The following is a 23135-nucleotide window of genomic DNA, read 5'->3' on the forward strand; positions in this document are numbered from 1 at the left end:
CACCCAGGAGTTTCATCAACTCCCCTGATATTCCCTAAATCTGAGAGCCATAAAACAGGGCACACCTCAGACTTAGAGCATTTTGCAAATATATTGGAGGTTTTTAATAATTTCCCTTTAACATAGGAAATTGGGTAAAGGAAGAGCTCTTTGTCTGATCCAAATAATCTACCAAGCAAAGCTGACTGCAACATTAGTCTTCATTTATAGAGCCATGAGAGCACCCAGGAGTCAATAGAAGTGTCCGTATTCCCATCCTATAGATGAGAAATAGGATAGTCCATCAAAGTGTTTCTTTATTTACTTCTAGCACAGCAAGCTAGAAGTAATATCTATTTTGGGGTATTGCTGATTTTTGGATGTTGTTTTCAGGATGGGGGGAAGGGGAAAGAGTTCACTTATAATAAATCCTGCAAATCCTGATGTGGTCAGTACATAAATACCCAGTCAACACTCAAAGGTTGTAACCCAAGTGTGTAACCTGGTGCTGGTTTTTATTTGTTCTTCTTTCCCCCAGAACACAACAAAATCCCAAGAGATGTCAGGCATGGGCAGGCCAAACAGCTGATCTCTATTTGCATTTTGGGTGTAGCTCTCAGTGGGTGGGTTTTTCAAAATGTGTCTAAAATTGCAAAGGAACACAAGTGCAGAAAGCTCCTGGGAGCTGGGCTAAACCACTTCCCTCAGCTGGATTGACTTAACAAGATCAAATACATGTGAACAGGATGAGAACTCCCAGGTTTAAACTGCTGCTCAGGAAATTCAGGTTAAACATTAGGAAAAACTTTCTAACAGTGAGAACAGTTGCATATTAATAGAAATTGCCGTGGGAGGTTGTGTACCCAGTGCCACTGGAGGCTGTTAAGAACAGGTTAGAAAAACATCTGTCAAGAATGATGTAGGCAGAGTTGGTCCTGGCTTGGGGAAGAATTATGAATTAAATGAAGCCCCAAGATCCCTTTCAGCCCAATTTTCTCTGCTTCTGCAGTGTTGCATAGTAGTGGTTGACAGATAAATTACAATATTACCCTTTTTTTTCTTTTCTAAAGTATATATTTTGAGTTCTCTCTTCAATGTAGCACAAATACAAGTTTCAGCCAGGAAAGGTCCATAAGCAAATAAATCTCAGAATTATTAAACAAGCAAGTAAGAGCAGCACCCTTTTTCCACCCCTTTTTTTTAAGGGAATGAAATTTCCATGGGGAAAAAAGAAGAAAAAGATACGGCCCCAAAGAAGATGCATCAGCTTGGGGATGATGATTGTTGTATTAAGAAAATAAATCTAGGGTGTATCAAAAGCTCATAACTTTGGGAAGAAAAGTGAGGGGAAGAAGAGAAGGAAAAGCACATATATCATTAGAACAAAACCCCAGAAAAGGAGAAAACCCTAAACAAATTAAATTATACATCTAACGAGCACAAACAGACATCTTCTTTCAAAAGAGATTTAACCCAATTCTTCAAAGAAACAAAACCCAGCAGTAATTAGTAAGTGCTTTTATCTCTTCTGGATTACAGTATCCAATAACGCTGAATTCCTAGAGGTGATGTTCCTCCTCCCCAAAATATGAATCATTAGAAGATGTTGTGCAAGGCTTTTTCTGCCTCAGCCCAATAGGATGCCACCAAAGTTGGACAGCTTGGGCTGTGCATATTCTGCATATCAAAAAATCAGCTGTGGCCAGACCCCAAATGCAGAAATGAGAAAAAGAAACTCGGGAAACTGGGACTTTTCCTTTGATGTTCTGTGAGTTATGAATCAGGCCTTAAAATCCTGCTGGTCTCCAGTGTTTTGACACAATACTAAAGTTTTGTAACTTTTTCAGCAGAGTGAAGCTGGAGGGTAACAAGGGAAGGAAATGTGGTAAGCAATAAAATTTATATTCTGTTTCTTTGCTTGGGTGCAAGTGCCCCAGCCACATAAAGTGAAGCCATGTCCTTGTTTATAAAGTGCTCATTGTGCTATGGCCCAGACAGGTAATTCCATGTGGCTCCAGAGTGCAGACCTGTATTTCACATCACTTGCAAATCCAAGTCCAGTGCTCTCAGGCAAAGGAGGCTGCAGATCCCTGTCATAACCCCAAGGCATGGGAAAAGCTCTTATTTACTCTTTGTGGAAATTTCATGCCAGGACTAACCCACAAGTGACTTCTGCTTGCCACTGAGCAGTTCTTTTTATGACATGAATAAATACACCATAAATCCCTGATGGAAAACTCGTCGTGTCTCACACAGAGACACCAGGCAAGTATTTCAATGTGTATTGGACTTTTCTTTCTGCCTTTGAAGTTGCCAGAGCAACTTGCCCTGATCCTGTAAGTGAGATGGGAGGCTGGTGGGCCAGGAGGGATTTGCCTCCTAGTGTGGCCATGGTTTTACCATGCAGAGATGAGGGCAATGAGGGTGGGAAAACCCAGCTAAGGCAAAGCTTGTGCTTTCTGCCATCCTTTGAAAAAAAAACAACAGAAAAATGAATCATCACAGAAATATAGGTCAGGGTGGAAAAACACAACTGAGGAAGGTTTTCAAACCACTTCAGAAAAAATGAAGATCAATTCTTGTGCTGCTGCCTTTTGACTTTTTGGCCAGGAGACGTGCAACCGGTAACCCAAAATCTGCATGCTGAGCTGAGTGGTTGTTAAGCACTCAGATAAAGAGAGGCAGACGTTGCCAAAATTTTTCTCCAGCCGGTTCTTTCAGCCCAAACATTCTCATTACTTTTCTATGGATTTAGACATTTCCCAGTGGGTAGCTTCTCTTCCTTTAGCTCCCATGTTCCAGGAGACAAAGTTAATCTGTCTCAGCAGAGGTGCCCGGGCTCGGCGCTGTCAGCAGGGTTCATATCGGTGCCATTAATCATCTGCTGGTTGCTGTTCTTTCATTTCCTTTGGCTCACTCGTGTTCTCAGCTGTCCTCCTGTGCTTTGAGGCACACATCTCTGCCTGCCCTGCATGGGCAGCAGTGAGAGGCAGCTCCAGGCTCTGCATGGAAGGGAGACCTGCTATTCCTGGGGTTTTAGCTGTGTTGGCATGTGGGGCAGCTCCAGCCATCACAAACTCCTCTTCAGAAAAATCAGCTCCTGTTCTTCTGCAGCCTCTGCAGCACAGGACCCCACCAGCAGTGAGATGACATTTCAGAACTGGACAGTTGTCCCTTGCCCAAGCTGACAGATGTGTCCCCATTTCTTCTGTGCCATGCTGCAGCTCCTGCCATCTCCAGCTGGGGACCTCACTGTTCCTGTAAAGTCCAGGAGTATCCTCACCCTTGTAGCTTTTTCCCTTGCATAAATGCATCCTATACAACTTAAGGTTTGGGGTGTTTTTAATCATGCATACCAGAGTAAGAGGCATGTTTATTTTGTTCACCACAGTTTTGACACAGTTTCTCTGTAGTCTTTACATACATCTTCCTGGTTATGCTTCTATTTTTCCTTATTATTGAGATTAATTCTTGAGCTTAAATGAGATGAAGTCATCTTGAACAAGCTTATTATTCTTATTAATATTGAGATAAGTCCCTGTCATTAGTAACAAGGGTAATTATTAGTAATATTGCCACTTGCTGTTAATACATTGGTGTGTGTACAGTTTTTTCCAAACAGGTAAAAACTATTGCTGTTATTTCACTGTTATTTGTGATAAAATTCACAAATTCAGTAACTGTGATCACTGCCCTCTGCTTAAAGATGAAACAGCATTGGTGTGACACAGTATCCTCTTCCAAGCTAAAATGAAGCATCACGCCACTTGCCAGACCAAAGGCTCATGTAAGGCCAGCTATCAGTCCAGGAGCCCTGGAAGCCCACAGCTGATCACAGAGAGTTTGAGAAGACACAGGACGGAGGAGGAATGCTTAGTGCAGTAAAGGTTTTTCTCCATCAGAGCTGCAGATGTGTCCCAGCACAGTGAGCACAGCCTGGAGCCCTGGGTCTCCACCCCACCTTTGCTCTGCCAGCACTGCTCCCTCCTCTCCCTCTCTGGCTCTTCTCAGGAGGTCTGGCCCCATCAGGCAGTTTCACAGGTGACAGCAACCTGAGGAGAGCTGGGGTGAGGATGTGACAACTTGAGCAGCAAAATGGGAAGCACAGCTAAAACCACCCCACAACACACGTGCAATAATGCTCTTTGTGTATTGTAGGTGCATCTCTGCAGGGAGGCAGCTTCCAGCCAGAGGAGCCCATAGACACAAAAATTACATTTTTCACAGTCACAAACTATTTGAGCCATTATTAGGGTTCATTCTGTGCCCTGGGCTGGGCATGGAGGCAGCCAGGACAACCACAGCACTTGGTCCTGCAATTACTGTGTCTGGTATAGAGTGGCTGTCTCAAGTGCTTGGGATTTTGAAAATTATTTATTTATATTGCTACTTTATTTAAGCATTGTGGTATCACTCTGATACATTTATTGACCAAAGTAGCACTACTTTTGCAACAGCAAAAACCCTGGGTCTCATTTAATTTTGTCTGAAAAGTAAAACAGGTAAATCAAAAATGTGTACAGAATAAAGGCCATGAACACAAAGGCAGAGGGTTGAGGTTTAGCGGCAGGATGTTTCTGTCTGTTGTAGCTACTTTAACTATGCTTCGGAATTAAAAAGTAGAGAGCCTAAAAATAAATTCCTAAAAGCCTTTTCTTATTCCTAGGCCAACTTCATAGAGGCAGGAGTTTTGCCCAGACTACAGGCAGTGCCATGTTCCTGAGGGGTACCAGAGCTCCCTTCTGAGTCCAAAACTGGATCCTATGTGATGGTGGTCACAGGGGTCTTTGGATGAGGGAAGAGATGAGAATGTTGACTCCATGTCCAAGAAGGCTTGATTTATTATTTTATGATATATATTACATTAAAACTATACTAAAAGAATAGAAGGGAAAGTTTCATCTCAGAAGGCTAGCTAAGCTAAGAATAGAAAGGAAAGAATAATAAAGGTTTGTGTCTCGGACTTCAAGTCCAAGCTAACTGGGCTGTGATTGGCCATTAATTATAAACATCCATGGTGGGCCAATCACAGATGCACCTGTTCCATTCCACAGCAGCAGATAATCAATGTTAACATTTTGTTCCTGAAGCCTCTCAGCTTCTCAGGAAGAAAAATCCTAGTGAAAGGATTTTCATGAAAAGATGCTTGCGACAATCCTAGAAGCTCAGACCAAGCTGGGTTAAGCCTCCCCAGGTTCAGCATTTCTCTGAACCAAGCTGAGGTCCTGGTGAGCAGTCTCTCCCTGAGCAGTGGGACCAGGTGCTGCCTCTCTGTCACACTTGTTCTGTCATCTGCAGAAGGCAGCACTCCTGGCACTGCTGCAGCACAGATAATGCTCAGTGGCTGCTGCTGCTGCTCTCCCCTAATTACCAGGAACATTGCTTTAAGGAGTTACAACTCCCTGGAATGATGTGAAAAACGAACTGTTTAGAGCACAAGTGAGTAATAGGCAATTTCAGGCTGGAGCATCTTTAATCACTTTCAATTTTAAGTACATTTTTGAAGAGTGTGGCTCATTATTACCTGGCAGATCATCACGGAGTTCTACATTTCTAGTAGCCTAGATTACAAATGAAGACAAAAATTTTGTCTGCAGGGTGTACTGGTTGGCAATTTCTTCCCTCAGAATGACCAGTGGCCAACACATTCTCAGCCAAGATGATATTTCTGCCTCAAACTTTGGAAGGGAGGAAGTCACACCACCTGTCTGGGGTGGAAGATGAGGGATGAACCTCACTCCAGCCACAGGCAGTGCATCACCCTGCACTGCAGCTTCTGGGAGGAATGTCTGAAGCAGCAGGACATGCACAGTCATGAGTACTGAGCTCCCAATGGCCCAAAATGGCTGAAACTGTGTTATCATCCACATTCTTACTGTGCATCTGCAAATGCCCTAAATTCATTGCCAGCATATTGATGGAAACTGTTTTCCTCCCAATTAAAATATTTCCAAATACATTTTCCCATTGTATGCTCAAGATATTTCTTGCCAGTGGAGCAAATGGAGGTCTCTTCTCCCTGCCCTTGTGGCAGTGGGGGCCTGGAGGGGCAGGGCAGGCAGTGGCCTTGGCAGGGCACAGGGATGTGCATCTCACCCCCAAATCCCATGTGGCCAGGCATCATAAACTGCAGTGGCCTGTTGGGGAGCAAAGGGAGGGATAGCAGCCCAAGAACTGCACAAATTGGATGTTTCAAAATAGGATTTATACTTCTGGAGCAGGGAAAAACAGTGTTAAAGGACTCCCTGCACCATCAGGAACCTGGCCACATATATGATTGGCATTTGCGCTGCTAATGAGACCATCTCCATTATAATGAGCTCATTACTATTTTTATTACTATTGTATTTTGCATGCTTCAGAAATCATGCAGGCAGCTGCTTTTTACTTCTGCTTTCTCTTTCTACCTTGGAAACTCTCAGGGTGATCCCAGTGGCTGCATAACACAGGAGAAAGAATTAACCCCTGTGGAGAGCCTGAGAGGGAGTGGCTGCTCCTAACTGGTCATAGCAGGAGAGGGAGAGGGAGAGAAAGGAGAGGATTGAGTCGTGGTTGGAAACTAATTCAGTGAGGAGTTCCCATGCTGTGCTGAAACCCAGTGACAAGAGATTTTTATGAATGCATCTCCTATTCAGGAACGTCTGTGCAAAATTAGTCTGCTCCTAAGGGAACACTTGGCATATAGATTATGCTCTTTGTCAACATTTTCTTCCAAATATCGATTTGGATCAGATTTTGTTTCTCTGCTATTTTGCAGTACTTTGCTTTAATAAATTTTGGATATGCTAAAACAAAGATCTTTTGGCTCTGTAGCAATGTTCAAGTTTCCAGTGTTGCTCAACTGGTCTGATTCATGTCCCTTGAGATGTCCCTTTCCTTTTTCAAGTTCCAAACATATGTTCAGTAGGACAGACCCCAGAGACAGGTCTCACTGCCTTCCAATAATTCTGTTGGCTTGGGTTGCTTTGGCTTCATCTCCTTACCATTAGCAATTCCAGTTGGATCTTCAGTAGCCACTGCCTCAGCTCTAACTCTCAGTGAATGGCCAACACCCTGGAAATCATCCTCTGCCTAAATTTCAGGCTACTTGGCTGCAACAGTGCACCACGAGATGCAGCTCAGAAAGAGAGAATTAAAAGGCACAACTCTGCCCCTTTGGAAGCTTCCAGAAACCCCTGGAAGTGAAAATGAATCCTCACTGCAAATCAACTGCTGGGGAATCACACTGATGTGTCACATGGCTGCCATTAACAGGTGTAGGCACACCAGTTCCTGACTGAGCAGAGAAAATATCAGGATGCACAGATGTGGAGGGAATTTGGCACTCTGGATTTGTGCTAAAGGCTGTAATTCCATTGATTCCAATAAGAGAGGACAAACCCAGGGATTTGTATCACCTTGGTTGTCATTGACTGCAGGAACAGGATGGTTTAACCTCAGCAGACAGGTGAGAGGTATCCAGGTGGGAATGGCCAACTGCATTGAAGAAAAATTTGGATAAAAAATTCAGATGAATCTTCTCCCACCTTGTTTGAATAGCTCACCAAGAGGAGAGGAGAAAGAAATAATAAATATGTAGAAAGACACAAAACATGCTGCCTCTCCTTCAGGAATTCAGTGATTACTTAAGTAAACCTAAAGTCTGCTTTTCTCAGTATCTTAGAAATGTGTCCGTGTCACTCTTTTGTGAGCTTTGTACTGCACTGATATTTTATGTGGAGTGAAACAGGAAAATTAACAAGAATTTTGCTTCTGGCAAGATTGTCTAGAGAACCTGCCTTTGGCTGGATGTAACAAGTGTCTTTCCTGCAGGTGTCTGTGGGTGCCTTGGGGTTTGAGACAAGCTGAGATCCTGCCCCACCAACCAGCAGGAGTCAGCTGAGACTGGTCCCTTCCTTAGGACAAAGGGAAAGGAAAGAGAGGGAGGCAAACTGGGACCCTTTAAATTGGTCCCAAACAACCACATCCCAAGGGAATTCCTCCAAAAGGAGTGCAAATCCCCATCCATCAGTCCCTCCACGGAGCTGCTGCCATGACACACATGGGGTGAGCTCTTTGTCCTTCATCTCCTTGGCCTCAGGAATTCTGCAGTCCTCAACAGATGTGGGTCTGAACTTCACATTTTAGTCCTTCATTACCCTTCTTCTACCTTCCCAACCCACAAAAGCCAGGAAAGCCCTGTGGAATGTGACCAAGATTTAAAACCTGGCTGATGTTTCACAGGCTCCCTCCTCGCTGTGAGCAGGATTTCAGTTCAATTAAGAATAGACCCCCTCCTACTGACTTGGTTCTTCAACCTAATTCAAGTTTTAACCCTGTACTGCTGATGCTGAGTGTTTTCTGGCTGATTTGGGGGTTTCGTTGTCATGTATTTCTTCAAAGAGAACAGATTTAATCTAGAGATCCAAACTGGGATTACTGAAAAAGGTCACACAATGCACCCCCTCAGCCCTGCTCATCCTCACAGCCGCTCATTTAATTTCAACATCAGTAAAGCCTGAATTTTAATATTATTTGTTATATTTAGGGCAGATGACCTACCCAGTCAGAATAAGAGATTAGAAATTCATATTTTAAGGCATTATGCAAAAACATAGAAAAAAATTGACCTTGGCTTAAGTACTTTGAGACCACTTGTGTGTAATTTTAAAATCAGGACAAGAATCTAAGGAGAAGAAAATGAAATGATGCTGGCAAAGATCTTTGGGGCTTAATTTATTTTTTTTTTTCCCTGCATGAGAGCTTCTGTACACAGAAACCTTGAGACAGTGGCTGGCTCCTTTGTGAATTCAGGTGTTTGTAGCAAACAAGATTACTCAGGAGCAATAAGAATGACCCCAGCTGTTGTATGCTGCTAGAAACCTTTCAAATGGGTAAGGACATAGTCAGTAATTGCAAGGGAGGAAGACAACATGGCTTAAAGTGACCAGGTGGGAATCAATTCCTGCTGTGAAAATTTTTGCCCTTGTTTTATGGTATGTGTGGTAAAATGAAAAGCGTGAGTATAAAAATCAGTATTTTCGTAAATAGAAAAAAATGAAAGTTCATTCAAAAATGAATAATGGAGCCAGCATGGTGTGAAATCCCACTGTTTTAAAATAATACCTAATTTAATTGCATCAATCTTCTAAAATAATTAAGAATGTGAGAATAATCAGTTTTCCTTTCATTGCAGACCTTTTCGTGTGCATTCTGAAAACATTTTTTATTTGGTTTGCTCCCACAGCTTCAGCTTTAAAGGTCGTGTTTTATCAAGATATCATTTTCTGATGACTTCTTTATTATTCTCAGTGGCACTAACAGCACGCAGTGGCTGATCTTTCTTCAGAAACAGTAAAGGAAGTAAATGATTTATCTATATAACCTAAAAATAAAGGATATTCCTCTTGCATTTTAATTTAGCACTAATTAGCTGAGAGTTTTTGAATATGTATTTAGAGCACAAGGAACAGCTCTGGCCTTCTGTGTTGATTTTGTTACTAAGTTTCAGGAAATTAAACAACCTCAGAAAAAGAGGAAAGCTGAATGCAATAAATGCTGTAGCAACTGAAACTGTGATTTCTAGAATTCAGTGATACAGAGAATGACATTGAAACATTTTTGAGGAATCAGAGCCCAGATTGCTCCTCGAGAGCTGCACACCTGAAAAGACAACACAGAAAGCAAATATAAAAATACTGAAACGTTCTGGATTAGGGGAAACAAATCACCCCTGGGGAGGAGGAAGGCAGCATTTACTCTTGCTCACAGCTGCCCACGTGCCATGGATGGAACTGGTGCTGCAGCAGGGCATAATTTGCAGTATTTCAAAAGGACATTGGTGTCAGAGTTTCTGTGTAAGCAGTGACAGATCTCAGGTTTCTCAGGAGCTCTTTCAGCTGTGAAACTCAACTTTTTCCTTCTTTAAATGCACCTTCAACAGCACTGTTCCTGCCTATAGCCAGTTTTTCTGATCCAATACCACAAGAATTGGCTACAAGAAGGAGCAAGGCTGAAAGGACAATCAAGAGGACTTTGTCCTGGAACACAGGCACTGGATGTTTCCTGTCCTCTCACCATCAAGGAGGCAAGTTCAGGAGGAAATGCTGCAGAGCAATGGAAAAGTCACCAAAGCACTGGTGTGGAAACTGTGCTGTCATCAGGGATCCCTGTTGGGCCCAGGTTTTGAAGCAGGGATGGCAGGGCTGAACAGAGACTGGAATTCCTGAGCCAGTTCACAGTGCCAGCAAGGGCCCTGTGATTCACAGGGAAAAAAATGCAGCCTGTCTCTATTCAGTTCCCTGTGCATAAACCACATAAAACTCTCTGCAGTGACCTCCCATGCTTTTGTTTTGTTTTGTAAAGGAAGAGTTCCCCTTGCTTGAGCCTCTATTATGCCTGCAGTAAGAAATAGTTTACTACAGAGCAGTTCATAGACCCAGGTGCTTGTGTTTCTTTGTTCTTAAGATTCTTTGAGCATTTTACTTTTCTTCAAAAGGCTGTTTCTTCTTTGAGATGAAGTCATTTGCTTCATGTTGTAGAGTATTTCATATCCTCTGTTTTCTCCCCAGAATTTTTTTTTTGTAAATGAAATGTAGGCCTGGATCAATACCCTTCTCGTTGCTGCAGGGTAGCATAATAAGTGAAAGATGTTTTTATAATTGTTATGAGGACACGGGTATTGTTTCATTAATGCAAGGAAAATGTGTATGAGTTGAGAGTGAGCTTTCTTTACTTGTGGCAAAATGTCAATATTCCTAAAGCATCTTACAGTCAGCAGTTTCAGAGGGCAGGTTATTTGCAAAATAGCCTCACCACTATAATCCAGTGACACATAAATCTGCTGCTCCCTAACTTCCAGCACTGTTCCTTCCAAATCCAAAGTTAAATGGATTCTATTCCAAGAGCTGAATCCTCACCTAAACTGCAGTGCCTGAAAGATTTGCTGTTACTGAGGAAATTGGTCTCCTACATATTTCTATTGAATAATTTCCCAAGGACCTATCTTCAGTGCATGGTAATACCATATATTGCAGTGTTGTAGCTCCTGGATAGTCTAATAGACATGTAATCTTATTTTAGCAGAAACCCACATGCTCATAGACTTGTACAGAGCAGTAACTGGCTGTACAAATAGTCCCTCTGAAATCAACAGGAATCCTTGTCCAGGTATTGTTTCATATATTAAAGTATATTCACAGCTCATTAGCTCACACCAATGACTTCAGCAGAGTTACTTCTCAACTTCTATTACAGTAAAGCTCAGGCTCTTTTCTGCTAGGCAAAGTATCTTTTACTTTGTGTAATAGGAAAATGTGAAAATTGCATTTGAGCACAGTAACTTTCCAATGCATTTCAGGCCTCCTTCAGCCAAGTTCATGAAATCCTGGTTGCTCAAAGGATCTTATTCACAGTTACTTAATTCTACAGTTATTTTTGCTTTCAGTGACCCCACTGGTACATATGACAACGTTCCTGCTCCTGCAAAGGGAGCAGTTGGCAATTTTTTGTGGATGATTTTAGACAGAAAGGAAAATACAGTAAATCATGCTTGTTACTTAATGGAACCATGTTAATTTCTTAGGCTGTACTACCCATCCCATTTCCCTGAGCAAACTGGAAACCAGCAGCAGACACTATTTCCTGTGCTTGTTCTCTCACCAGCTTCCTTTTGGTCTCCCATAATTGCTCCTTTCCTTTCTAAAACTTCTGCAAATTCATGAGTAGAGAGTACACTTTGCTTCTGTACAAGATCAAAATAGATATCTCAAAAAGACACAACTGCAGCTTGTCACAGGGTTTCGATTGTGGTGGAGCTTTGTGAAGGCTGACCTAGAACAGAGAGTAGATGGAGCTAAAGAATAAAGGAAGGATGTATTAGAAGGGATTTATTAGGAGGTCTCAATGAATCCACCTTGGGCAGCACAAGAGCTCAACCAGGGCTACACCCAAAATGAGCCCAAACAGTCACAAAATGGATGATGGGTCATGGGGTCTCTAAGTTTTACAAGTTCTGGTGCATTTGCATATTGGAGTTAATTGTGCAATTCCAGCTTTAGCTTATGAAGTCCCATCCTTCTTGTTTTTCTCTCTTCGGTCCATGTTGTTTGTGCTCCTGGGCCTGAGATTTGGATCATTTGTCCTTGGTCCCCAGCTAGAGAAGGAATTGTTTAGTGTCCCTACTCTGTGAAGAGATCTCACCATCCCTAATGTGAAGCTCCAAAATACAAACTAAAGCAGCACAGAATCTGAAAAATATGAAAGCTAAAACTTGAGCTGTCAGAGGGTGAGAAGTGGGGCAGTGACAAGGACTGGCCTTGGCAGTGCAATGAGGATCTCCCTTCACTCTGCTGTCCCCTCACACTCAGGCAGGAGCTGGGAACTTGAGTGGCTTTTCCTCAGCATTGCTGTTATGCTGTGCCACACAGTTGCCATGTCCTTATCTCAAGCACCCTTCCTGCCATCCCTGGACAATCCACTCCTATCACAAAGGCTTTTCAGCACAGATCTGCAAACACTCTCAGGCTTTGGCCTGGCCCTGCCCTGCAACAAGCGAGGGCACCCGTCCCCTATTGCCTCCCAGGGTTGTGACAGCCCAGGATCACCCTGGCCTTTCAAGGAGAGCTCTTTTTCAGCCATTTCACTCTGATAAGTGAGGCCAGGGACCTGTCTAGCAGTCTATTTGTAGCTGCCCTGGGTGGACTCAAAGCCATGTGCGCGCTCCTCTCTCAGCCAGATAAAATAGCCCGTGATGAATGCCACAGTGAGAGCAGCGAAGACAAGCGCTGTGAAGAGGCTTTGGAGGACCTGATCAAATAGCTCTGGAGAGCCCTTGAAGCAGCCTGTCAGGAAAACGTGGCCGTGCGTGTGCTCCTGAGTGTTCTGAGGGCTCACTGGCCTGTCTGCTGCTCCTGGGAGCAAACTGATCTCTCCCACCAGGGCTCTGCAGGCAAAAAAACGCCAGAGCAGCTCAGGTGCCAAAATCAACCCCCGCTGCCTTTGTTCACATTGCCAGATACAGCTAAATAATGAACTGCAGTCATTTAGTACAAGCCTCTCTCACCTCCTGTTGATTTGATGTAATAGATGTACTGCAGATAAAGTAGGTGCAAATAATGCTTCATTGTGAGCCAGTGGTGCAGAGAACTTAAAACAACACAATGAAAGCAGTTTTAGCTTGGTACAGGCTCAAACCCACCTGAGGAAACTGGGCATAAATCTCCCTTGGCTTGCATTGCTATGTGTATTTTACCCTTGTTATTAGGTAAGACCTACGCTTGTTTTAACTGCCCCTCTTTAATTTATTGTGATTTAGATCTTTTATCAAGGCCTCAGAGTGTATCTTATGGAAAGAACTATTAGACTCTTTCTCATTCAGTTAAAGCAGAACACAGCAGGACTTCTGGATTTTAGCAGTCCCAGTAAATTGACAAAATATTAACTCTCACCCCCGGCATATATGTCACCTAATATCACAAATATAAACAAAGGAGTTTCACCATCTACTCCATAGCAAACAATGCTGTTATATTTTCTGCCACCACATGTGAGACAGAGAAACACAAAGAAATATTTCAAGGAAAATATAAAGAAGGGAGAAAGCTTAGGACAGAACCTGACTCATTAGTGGCATTATGGTCTTGCTTAAAGCCTAAACAGAGAGCCCTTTTGGCTGAGTGCTGGTTCATGGAGGCTTGGTGCTGCATGTAAAAGTATTTTCTCATATTACTTGATTTCAATACTACGAATTAGGATTTTATGTTATTTTCAGATAAACAGGACTACATCAAAGATACCTGACTATCATAATTCTTTTTCTTCTAAGGGAAACAACAAAGTTTTGTCTATCCCTTAGGGACAAAAAGAAGCTGTGTTATTGAATACCTCACCACATCATTTTCCTGGTTTGTTTGATGGGATGACTATGATTTACAGGATTTCTTTATGAGACTCAATTAAATATAGAATTTATAATATTCATGCAGTTTCTGTGCCAAATATACATAGTGCTGATACAGCAGGGATCTCAAAATATCAACCACCTGCTTGGAAGGAACGGAATTATGAATACATCTCCTTAAACAATAATTCATCATACTCAGAAGCCTAAAGTTAAGCTGCTCTAGAGCCAACACAGCTGCTTTATCAACTTATTTGGGGGATACTGCTGACTTACAGTGCTGGGAATCTTTCTTGCATCTCATAGCTAAGATTAAATTCAAGAATTTAGAACTCTAGGAAGCAACACTGACTGTGGCATGAAGGATCCCGATTTCCAGAGGGGAATCCAGAGCTGTGAATGCCATGTCCACTTTTCTCATACAGTGTGCCAGGAAGGAAAGCATTCAGAAATAATATATTCACAGTGTCTGTGGGAAACCAGGAGAATCATTGCATACCTCATGGAGGATTGTAGGGAAATATCCCTTAACCCCCAGCCTCTATGGGGTAGAGTTTTTCCCTGAATGAGGTCAGCTGAGGTACTAACTCAACAGAGCCCAAAAGGCACCCTTTTCCCTAGGGAAAGCTGCTCTACCCACAGTAATGAAATTAATTTTAATCCTCATGACTTCATGAGAAGACTTTGATCTCACATACTTCAGCTTTATGACTTTTTTTTTTTCCCCAGCCAGGCTGGAGCTACAGAAGTGAGACAGACTGAAGACCCTCAGAGCTGAGCTCAGAGGACTCACATACAGTCTAGGGAGATAAATGTGTGTAGCAAAAATGGAATCACAGGACCTGAGTGGGGCTCTGGAGGATGAAAACCAGCACCCCAGCATGATAGTGGCTTTAAGTCCATTTTCACTGCATGGATGCAGAATCCTGCTGTGCCCATTCCAGACAGGTGTTACTCTAATTGGTCTTTCCTAACTTCGATTTTACAGCTTCCTTTAGCAGCCAGGTTCATTGTTTAAATATCCTTCATTAAGAAGCTTTTTCAAATCTCTGATTTAAAATTTTGCTCCATGTAGAGCCAGGAACCCTTTTTTCTCCTTTGGTGACCAGGAGAGTATTTCAGAAGCACCTTCTTTGCAGACTTTTTGAGAATTAGAAGACTATTACAAAGCTCTACAAATTCACCGCTTTCAGTTTTATCATTATGAAGAGGAATTTCTTGTAAAATTCTTTGTAGTGCCTGTTGCACTTCTGGAATCAGGGTAACTTAAGCCTCTTCTGTCCCTTTCTCACCAGCTGGATGAACATTTCTGCAAAGGGGGCATCAAAGCCTCTCTTAGTTAATAACTTATGTCATCCTGCCTAATGAGTGTTGCTAAAATATTCAGACATACTGGGATAAAAGCCTCCTGAGGAACTTTAAGTAGTCAGAGTAGGAAGAAGTCTAACACTGCAAATACAATCTGTTGAGAAATACTTTTACCTGCAGTATACATGCTTATAGCAAAAAGGAAAACAGCCCAAAATACACAATCCTGCTAATTTTACCTCCAGCAGATTTGCATTATTACTCTATCTCCAGGTCTTTCTTTTGAGAACATGTTCCTGACCAAGAGGTTTTCCAGCCAAGTGATGGATTTGTAGTCTAGCTCTGAAAGACACAGACACCTTTGAGGGAATGATTCCTACCCAGCCTTTGAAAATCCCTCCAGACCAAATAGACCGGGCCTGTTTATATTAAAGAAAACCTGTGCCATTGTAAAGACAGCAACCACCCTCTTATTTCTCTGTAGGAAATAACCTTTAGGGTTAAATAAGGAAAAAGAATAGTCTTTTCAACCAGACAGTTACTGCCTGAAGGATCCAAATAGGCTGAGGGCTGTTTTCAGGAGCAAAATGCACAACAAACTCAGGATGGGATAAGAACACAGGAAGAAAACTTCTGATTTATTTGAGATTACAAGGAGATTTGCCTATCTCATCCAAACCCCTCTTATAATTAGCATTTTCTTCTCTCATTTTACCTTTTGCTCCCAAACAGTGCTGGAGGCTTGGTCCTAGGACAGCTCTCTGACATCCACAATGTGTGCCTTCCCCATTTGACTGAAGGTCCATTCCAGTGATGCAGAAAATTAATTAGGGCATTTTATTTCTTTCATAACTAGACCTATATACTTGTTTCTAAGGCTGCAAATCTGTTAACTCTGTGAACGAATAAACACAAAATTAGGTTCCTTTTCCATGACATCTGAAGCTGATAGCAACAACAGCCATGAAGGAATCTCAATACAGAGTCTGCTGTTCTAACCATGCTGGAAAAAATTCTCTGTACCAATTAGAGAGATTACTTTTGTCCCAGTGATGCAGAGAGCTGAAAAATCAGGCAAATAAACTAACCAGATGTCACTTTATCAGACAAGAGGAAGGAGTATTCCATGGTGAGTGGAAGACAGTGTGTGGGGGATGCCCATTACCTCATGCAAAAACTTCCTTTTATTCCCATAATCAGTTTTTCTGTGTTTTTTTCCCCAGCCTTTGCTCAGGAGCAGCATGAATAGGTGAAAGGGCTCCTATTTGTGTCTCTGTGGCTCAGCTGGGCCAGTGGCCACAAGCCCTGAGGAGGTGATGGCTCTGTACAGGTGACCCTCACCTGCTCTGCTGGTGCACCACAGTGGAGCATTAAAATGTCAGGAGGCACAAACATGGACTCATGTATTCAGCTTCACTCATTCCAAACCTCTACAGAGCTTGTCATGGCAAAACTGACAAACCACTAAACATACAGAAAGAAATAATGCCACAAAAGGGATTCACAATACCAGCAAGCAGGTGTCAGCCCTGTGCTCAGATGATTTTATTCAACAAGGTTTTGGAAATATTAGCCATGTTCAGGTTTTCAAAAGTAATATATTTCACCAGATTAAAACCTTTGTGATATTGGGACTCCATGAGTGAAAAATAGTTCTTTCTACCCATATCTAAAAATATATGTTTGAAGCTCAAGTTGATTTAATGTGAATTCATGCTCAACTGTGCGTGTGATGTTTGGATATAAACAACATTTTCACATTGCACAGTATCACCCTACTGCTGTTGTGTCTTTTCTCAGACTTAGTTATGTATCTTTAAGGTATTTTCTTCTTGGGGCTGATTAGATAATTTAAAATGCCTGCACTAAAATTCACTGTCTTTAAATTGGGCTGAAGACATCATAGTTATATATAGTCCAGTTAAATTACTTTGACTGAGCTAACTTGCTATAAAATGGCATCTTTTATTCCAAAATTGGCCAAAAGGTTTTCCACCATGTATTTTTGGTGAGGTTAAAACAACCAAACAGACACCAGACCCAGCACCTGCTCACCTGGAATTCCTGTGTGTGATCTTAGCAAGCAATTCTGGGTAGACAACCAAAGAAAAACCAGAAATTGAACAGAAAACCCCTTTCTGTTCAACCCCAAACATGTGCTGGATGCTCCCCAATCATTTTAGCTGTGATTTTGTCCTTGGCTGCTTGGAGAGAAGGGAGAGAATCTCAGCGCATTTGAATCACAACAGCTGTGATGACGAGTGATGAGCATTTATTCCAGCAGGAAGTCTCACCCAGGATCTTTCCTAACTGTAAGATCCCTCTCACTGCCAAACAGGATATTCCATGCCACATTATGTTAATGTAGTGACTTGTTTCCAGCAAGCATAATTTTTCAACAGCACCCCAGTGACAGCGATGACCACCATCCCCTAACTCAGCCACCCATTGCATCTAATAATTGTTACTGCATTTTGAAATCCTCCATAGCTGTTCCTCCTTTGTGGCCACAGAACTAACAGACCTAGTAAACTCCATGAGTAAGAACGTATTCTCAAAAAGGTAAAATATTAATTGTTTTGGGGAGAGCTTAATCTACACTGTCCCCAAACAGAGCTCAACAGGGCTCATTGCAGTGTGAATATTGTCTTGGATCATAAAGTTCTTTTAAATAAGAAAAGGTGAGGTAGGGCAAGAAGACATTTTTGCACTGTGTCTTTATACTCTTTTTGTTGAAGATTTTTTTTTTTAAAGTTTGTTACAGTTTGAGTTTGTTTTCCCAAGCTCAAAACAAGCTGTATAAAGCCACATGCCATATTATGGTAATGGAGAATTAGCGAAACAGTATTTTTAAAAACTAAAAAAGAACATGTTTTATTTAGGGGTTTTATTTATAGAGAGGAAGCCCTCTGTCCAACAGGAAGGTTCTTGGACTCCAAATCACCTTGCATTTCCAGCGCCCATTTCCATGCTCCCCTGCCCACCAGCAGCTCCTCTCCTTGATTTGTGCAAAGGCAGATTGGGCAGAGGGGTGAGAGCTGAGAGAAAATGCTTCTCTGCAGCAAGCAGAGACTGCAGACAGCGCTTCCCCCGGCTCCGGGTGGCAATTATTCCTGTGTAATAGGCAGTCACCCCCTGACCCTCTCCTTCAGCATGCAACGCTTTCCCTGTCAAGCGCTAATCCCTTTGTTAGCTACTCAGCTGCACATTCATTTAGGAGGGCTAATGATGTACACTGTTCCCTCTCTGCAGGATTTCGATGGACATGTAATTAGAGGTGAATGGAGTCTTCAGAGGTACGGCAGCCACGAAAGCCAGCGGCAAAGTCAAAGTGTTTGTCTAATTTCGCAATCGGCTGTTCCACTGAATGAAACCATGTGGTCAGCTGTGCACAGAGAAAGTAGAAAAGAAGAAGCAAAAAAAAATTTAAAAAAATCTGCCTTTAAATAAAAAAGTGGGTTGTGTGGCATGCACAACAAAGCTCCGAGATGAAAAGGAACATGCTTCAAAATATTTTTGGTTGGGGTGGCAGAGAGCATGTTGGAAGATAAATGCCAGCAAGGAATCTGTTCTTGTAGAGAGGGAAAAAATATCTAAAGGTGAAAAGCTTTGTTTTAAAGTACTTGAGATGCTTAATCATTAGCAGAATAAGTGTCAGAGAAAGCTACAGAAAAATACATGAAGGTGAACTGAAGAACTTTTTGTGTGCCTTGACACTGGTGTAAAAATTGGAGTATTTTTCATGTAAGTCATCCACTTCTGCAACACCTCAGGAAATATCCTGCTGCTCTTACACCCCGTGAGTAAGGCCTTTTGAAGTCCAAGGGATTTTTGCATATTTATTAAGTGGAAAAGTCTAACAGAGCCATAGTCTTGGTAGATTTTGAATGAAATAAAACCTCTCAGCTCTGATTTCTGGACAAAGCACAGAGAAGGTCCCATTTTTCTGCAAGCCATCCCTCCTTCTTCATCACACAGGGGTTTGTGGATGATCCCAGCAAGAAGGGCTGGCTGCCAGCTGACCATTTTTGTCACTTTTGGCACGGTGACACATCATCCCCAGGTGTGATGTGCTGGGGAAGGCACAGCAAAGCAGGGAGCTGCAGCAGTGGGCTCGTACCTCCCTCCCAGCACAGCAGCACAGATTCCACCCATCAGGTGCTACCTGCCCTCTGCCTCCCTCTGTGCTGCTTCCTGCTATTTTCTCACACCTCCTGAGGCTGTTTTCTGTTTCCCATAATTTTTTGCAGGATTTGAGGGTTTTTATAATATGATTTTTTATAAACCATTCCTATGTTTTTGGTCTCCTCATCACGAGTTCCCCTGCACACTGTGTGGCCACCTTGTTATTGAGGCTGCTGCACCATTTTCCTGCCATTGACCATTTGTCCCTTTTGGAGCAGGGAATCTCCGCTCTCCATACAGATTACACACAGTGCATCCCTGGATGAAATAGTGTTTCCATTAAATAACACCCATTCCTATCCTCTCCATTATACAATAGCAAAAGTGATCTTTTTATGAATAAAGACACCTTCACCGTTGCTCTGAATTCACAACCATAATTTCATTAAAAATGAAAAAAAACAGAGTAATAATTAATAATAGTTTTAATTCAGTCTGTGCTTATGAGCTAATATCTCTCCCAGAGTTGTCTAATACAATTATAAACATAATTTCATGCTTAATGAAATATAAATGATGCAATTGAATGGTGCACTTCAAAGATATCTCCCTATCAATCAATTGTCCTCCCAACACTTCCATTTTTTCCTTGTGCTTTAGGTAGCAATTTTGTTTGAAATGTGGCTCTTGTTTTGATCTGATTTGCAGACAGCAAGCAGCAGCTATTCCACCCTGTCCCTAAGGACATCAGTCTGATGGTGAGGTGTCATCACAATTTAAACTGGGTGTCTTATTGCTGGAACGGGGCTGTTTTATCTCCTGAGATCTGGATTCAGAGCGCTGCCTCTTGAGCGAGCACAGCACAGCCTGTCCTCACCCCTGCAGCAGCAAAGCCCCACAACAACAAAACACATCCAGCAATGTCCCTGCTCTCACTGCAGCCTGTCTCCCACCACAGAGCAGAGCAGGATGATTTGCTGCTGACAGCACCAAAAGATGGCTGTGGGCAGCTGATGAGGGTGTTTGGTTTTCTGACTGATCTGGGATCTGTTAATAATCAAACACATGGACATGCCCTTTTTGCTCTTTTTTGAATTATCATCTTTATCACTGCTATCACTATTCCCTTTCTGAATTATAGCAGTAATTTCTCTCTGACCAGCTGGCTCATAACACCCAGTGGTGTCATCATGGAAAACCTTGTGTACGGCTGCATGACTTGCAGCTACAAATAGGTAAAACTTTGTGGTACATGCTCACGAATTTCTTGGGTTTGTATTCCAAGAGCCTGAGTGATGCCCATCCTCACCGTGTTCCTGCAGAGGGGGAGGGAGAAAGAAAATTAATCCCTTTGTATCAGAGGTGTAATGATCCTGACAGAGGTGAGGGAAAAATGAACCAAACTCCAAACAGCAATTCCTGCTGTGGTTAGGGTCTGTGCAGTAAATATATGTTTTATCTTGCTGGGGCTTGGATGTAATCGAATCGAAGTTTGTTGGAAAATTAGCCCAGACATGCTGAAAGCTTCACACAACTCAAAACCAGGCAGTTTTGCTTGGTTCAGGTTTAATTATGAATGGTTCACTCAGCCCTGGTAATGACTCATATTCACTAACCAGCCTGTATATGAGATGTGACAAAAGTGTAGTTCAGATACACAAAGCATAATTATTTAATGATGAAGTAAAGTTGATTAGGAAGCCTTTAAGCTATTACACTCTTAGCAGGGTATTTTGCAGTCACTGAATAAATGAACATAATTTAATTCTTAAAAGCTGCATAGCTCCTGCTGCTTTAGAAAATGATATGTAGCTAACACGATGGGATTTCTCCCATTATAGAATTCTATATGCTACAACAAACAGCATAGAGAATGCAATGCAATGCCACTAAGAATAAGGAAAACTATTCTTAGTGACTATCCAGGCTAAAAATGATAGAACTCACATATCCACTAACAATCATGAACCTGACAAATCAAGCTTGTAAGCCTGTGGTGTGATCTGAAAACCTAACAAGCTTCCAAGAAGAATCTCCATTTTAAAAATACATTCTTTCTTCCTGGATTCTTTTTTATTTTTTCTCATGATATGTGCAAGACTGAACAGCCTGAGAACAGCTATGCCACTGAAGGGATATATTTATATATTATGTAGCTGTGTTCCAATTATGAAATTGATCCATGGATAAAAATCCCTCAAGGGTGGCTATTAATGAGATTGTCTGCTCTGAGTGCATCCAGTAATAAGATTAGGTATGCATTTATCCTGAGCAGAGATAAACCAAAGACAAGTTCGTGCCAAGATAAGACAGTTTTGAAAAGCAATTAAACATGGGACATAATGTGCATGCATATGTCTGTGGGAGGCTGCAGGATGGAAAGTTGGTTTTCATCTGCAGAAGTGCTCCTGAGTGTAACAGGTAGGGAGAAATAGGCTTTTCACAGGAGTCAAATTAAACTTTATCTCAAAAATCAAAATATTTTACTCTTGAATTTAAAAAACATTATTATAAAATGTGCACTCTGGCATTTTCAGTTTTTTCTTCACTTATGAAAGTCTTGACAATTACCAGCTGCTCAGTGAGACGAGAATCAAGCAGCACTGTTGGAGTTCAGAGAACACAGCACCTTAACAGCACCCAGGCATAGCGCTGATGCTGCCTAATGCAGGCAGATCCCAGTGATGCTCTGAGACAAATGATCTCAAGCATTTCCCACAGGATTTGCAACAGAAATACCTCTGCCACAAAATCTTGCCCCAGGAATCAATCAGAGAATTTGGGTAGCACTGGAGGAGCAGCCAGAGCAGCTCAGGGCTCAGCATGTGCAGAAATGCACACAAAGCCAATGGCTGTCACCACATCACTGCCAGGACCTGTCTGTCCCCACTTTAGGGCCATTGGAACTGCTTGGTTATTCATCACGCTCCTGCAGAATAGCTGAAATATCTCTGAAAAATCTTCCCTTATTTTTTACAACATTGGGAAAAGTTTCTCCTTCTCACTCTGCCTCTGCTGCTCTCAGGACATGGTTTGGCTGCAGCCCCTTCAATAAGTGGGGTACACAGGGTGCAAGAGGCCAGAACCTCCCTGGCAGCAGAATCCTGCCCTGCAGGTGAACAACTGAAGCTCAAATCAAATTTTGAGATACTGGAATCATTAAACAAGCCTTAAAATGCTGCCTGTGCTTGCTCCCCTCCACAAACCTGACCCAGAGCCAAGTTCTCAGTGCAGGTGGAACCCCTGGGCACCACCAGGCAGCAGGGAAAATGTGAAGGGGGAGGAAAAGTACAACTCAGCTTCTGGAGTAGTCTCAGGGGAGATAATGGACAATAACTGGGGCACAGAGGATAGGAATGGAGGCATGATTTGTGCTCCCTCCATTCTTTTGCCTGATCAGTTCAAGGTCACTCTGTCAGCATGAGCAAGAGCAGCCTGGAGGTTTCTGCAAACCACATCCACTGAAAAAATCTTTAAACAGAAAGGTAGAAGGAGATGGGGAAGCCCTTCAAATAATGAGCATGAGCACCTCTCAGGATATTTTGGAAGAATTCTTAATAATAATAATTTGTAATAACAGAGCATCTTAATAATCCCACGATCCAGAAATATTGGCATCTCAACGATTTGTGAATGCAAAGGAAATTCCCTTCCTCATACTTCAAAATACAAAAGCCTCTTGTTCAACTGTCACATACTCATTTTTCACAAACTAAATTACTTAAGAAATTTGGATATTTGACACTTTAGCTAGGTGTATTTGAAAGGCATAAACAAATTTCTGCTATCTATTCACAGATCTTAAAGTAATGCTATAAGTTTTTAAAATGTCCACTAAATGGGT

At 42.2% G+C, this 23135-nt stretch overlaps 1 long non-coding RNA gene across 1 annotated transcript in view; it reads left to right on the forward strand.

Annotated features, from left to right (window-relative positions):
• LOC141731040 (uncharacterized) overlaps positions 1 to 19249 on the forward strand; it is a 132634-nt gene extending 113385 nt beyond the window's left edge. Inside the window, exon 4 of the long non-coding RNA XR_012582943.1 lies at positions 18419 to 19249. This is a non-coding gene — a long non-coding RNA (uncharacterized LOC141731040). The remainder of the gene's footprint in view (positions 1 to 18418) is intronic.
• The last annotated feature ends 3886 nt before the right edge of the window (positions 19250 to 23135 follow it).

This window comes from Zonotrichia albicollis, chromosome 16 (genome assembly GCF_047830755.1).
Source record: "Zonotrichia albicollis isolate bZonAlb1 chromosome 16, bZonAlb1.hap1, whole genome shotgun sequence".
In the NCBI taxonomy this organism is placed as follows: domain Eukaryota; kingdom Metazoa; phylum Chordata; class Aves; order Passeriformes; family Passerellidae; genus Zonotrichia; species Zonotrichia albicollis.